The sequence below is a fragment of the Cnephaeus nilssonii genome (assembly GCF_951640355.1).
Source record: "Cnephaeus nilssonii genome assembly, chromosome: 6".
NCBI classification, from domain to species: domain Eukaryota; kingdom Metazoa; phylum Chordata; class Mammalia; order Chiroptera; family Vespertilionidae; genus Cnephaeus; species Cnephaeus nilssonii.
This window is the reverse complement of record NC_137077.1, coordinates 27325890-27328704: the sequence shown is the minus strand read 5'-3', so window position 1 is coordinate 27328704 and position 2815 is coordinate 27325890. Positions and strand designations below refer to the sequence as shown.

Sequence of the window (2815 nt, the reverse complement as noted above, 5' to 3'; positions counted from 1 at the left end):
GCACGAATTTCGTGCACCGGGCCTCTAGTACTTTTCATAAAATGGGTGAAAATAATGCCTAAAAATAGTTGAGCAGAGAGAATTAATTTATCTTGAGGAATTAAATAAAGCATTTTAGAATATGTCTCCCATAAAATGAACTGAATGTGTTACAATCCAATGCTTTATTTAATTAATATTTATTGAATCTTATCCATGTAAGTAATGGCAAATTGCCTAATATGAAACAAAAACAATTATAGTGTCTTCATTAATAAGAGATACTAATTATTAATTTTGCTGTAATTTTATAACTTTTCCAAAATGGAAATATTAAGGTGAAACTTGGGAGTTTTTTAGATAGATTTTAAAGATTTCAGAGTTTCCATGGGTTATAAGTCACATTTAATATCAGGAATTAGGGTAATAACAAAAAGGATCTTTTAGTCAAGTTCCTTTTTTTACCAGTAAAAGGAAAACTTATGTAAACACTTCCTAGAAGACCTAACCTTTTGCTTCCTTGACCAGAACTGCAAGAACATTTAGGATAATAAGTATATGGAAAAGGAGGTATTTCTATAAGGAACCTTCATCAATAATGGCTAGACTGACCCCTCAGGTGGAGCACATTGGCACTCTAATGAAATCAAGGTTTGCGTAATAAGTGAATAGAGGAAGAATGGTTTTATGGGTAAGCAAATAATAGGTTCTATGTCGCCATCTAAATTGTGGTCTTTACAAAGTCTTAATTCGTGTGCAATTTCAAGGTTATTCCTATTTCTACTGCCTCCTCAAGCAACTCACTTCACAAATGATTCCATCTCGCTCCTCAATCAACAATACTCTTCATACTGTCTCTTCATTTTCAGATTATAAACATAATATTGTGTCTCCCAAAATAAAAATCAATAAATCAATCCTCATCCCAATGACTGATTCTAGCTACTTGGCAATTTCTTTCCTTTCTTCCATGTCCAAGCATTTCTAAAGTGTAATTCTTACTCATTGCCTCTGCTTTACTCCCCTTTCACTTTCTGACTCAAACCGATCTGACCTTTGCTCCCACAACAACTATTGCTGAAGTCAACAGTGCTCAATAGCCTTCATATTTCAAATTCAGAAAACAATGTTCTGTACTTCCGAAACCTGAGCTCTGTGTGGCATTTGACTCTTGTTTACTGCTACCTCTTGCTGGGTGATAGCTTTCTTTGGATCCTGAGAAAATACTCCTCACTGAGTTTTCTCATTCATTTTAATAATTTATGTCTTCTACTTGTAAACCTACTCTGCTGATGTAAGGATACTAATATGATAAAAATTCTCTTCATTAAGGAACATATAGACATTCAAAGAAATGCCTTATATCATCACTATGTTATAAATAAAACAAGATTGACTTTATTAAACCATTAAATTACTCCATCGATGGTTGTAAATTTTACGTGAACATAGGAATCACCTGGAAATGAATTGCCAGAAATGTGAAAGACCAAGCTGATAAAGAGATACTTTATTTCATCACATAGAGGGAGGGTGGTAAACGTCTAGCCCACGGGCCATATAAAGCCCATGAAATCATTTGGTCTGGCCCTGCCAAGGCTTTAGGAGTGAGTGAATTAAATGTCTGACCAAGTATAGCAAGCTAATTTTTAAGTTGATAATGTTGTATGACCTGCAAATGATGTTATAAATATACAAATGGCCCTTGGCAGAAATAAAGTTCCCCACCCCTGACATAGAGAACTGCTGAAAAAAAATAATATTTAGAAAGTTGTTAAATATGAATCAAGCATAAAAATAAAAGAAATGTACCAGCAGCAACAACAACAACAAAAACCCCTCAAAAACAGACCAGTAACTTCAAAGTGACTCAGTTGTGGCTCAAGGGTATTTCATTCATTCTTGAGGACTAAAATCTAACACCAGTGTATAGAAAGATGTGGAAAGGTGAAAGAAGGTCACCTGGGTAAGGCTCAGGTCCTTGTAGTACTGCCCTTAAACAAAACAGACCACAAAAATGTGTGCTCTTTCCCTGCAAGGAGGCCAGCTTCTCCAGCAGAGATGCAGATCTTTGTGAAGACCCGAAATTGACAGGACCATCACCCAGGAGGTGGAACCCAGTGACACCATTGAGAATGTCACAGCTAAAATCCAAGACAAGGAGGGCATCTTGCCTGACCAGCAGCATCTGATTTGTGTGGGCAAACAGATGAAGGATGGCTGCACTCTCTCCGATTACAGCATTCAAAGCATCCACCCTGCCCCTCGTGCTTCGTTTGAGGGGTGGCATCATTGATCCCCCCACCCCCCGCCAGCTCACTCAGAAGTACAACTAGGACAAGTTGACCTGACACAAGTGTTCCTCCCACCTGCATCCCCGTGCTGTCAACTGCTACAAGGAAAAGTTCAGCCACACCAACAACCTGCGCCCCAAGAAGAAAGTTAAATAAGGTCCCTCCATCACCTCCTTGGGCCTACAGGGTGACCTCCCTACCTGAGCCCCATAGACCTGGGACCTCAAAAAAAGTTTCTTTCATTGACAGGAGCAGTACAAAACAAATTCTCTACAGTCTTGGAAAAGTGCTAAAACCAAACAACAACAAAACTTGTTACAAACCTACGATAAAAGAAAAGAAAGACCACCGTAAGAAATAGACTTTCTAAATCTATTCCATGCTCAAGTGTGGAGTCTAAATATATACTATACACATGACAATACAGACGCATTCTAGCAAGTTAACATAACACTGTGTGAGGATATAGAGAACCTGAGATCCCTGAGAGAAGCTAATATTTTCCCATCAGAATGTATACTTAACTTGGATAGAACCTCTGC

At 37.9% G+C, this 2815-nt stretch overlaps 1 pseudogene across 1 annotated transcript; it reads left to right on the top strand.

Annotated features, from left to right (window-relative positions):
• The first annotated feature begins 2040 nt into the window (after positions 1-2040).
• LOC307101296 (ubiquitin-ribosomal protein eL40 fusion protein-like) lies at positions 2041-2429 on the top strand (annotated as a pseudogene). Its single transcript has one exon. The product of its transcript is annotated as a ubiquitin-ribosomal protein eL40 fusion protein-like (transcript).
• Positions 2430-2815: the final 386 nt, after the last annotated feature.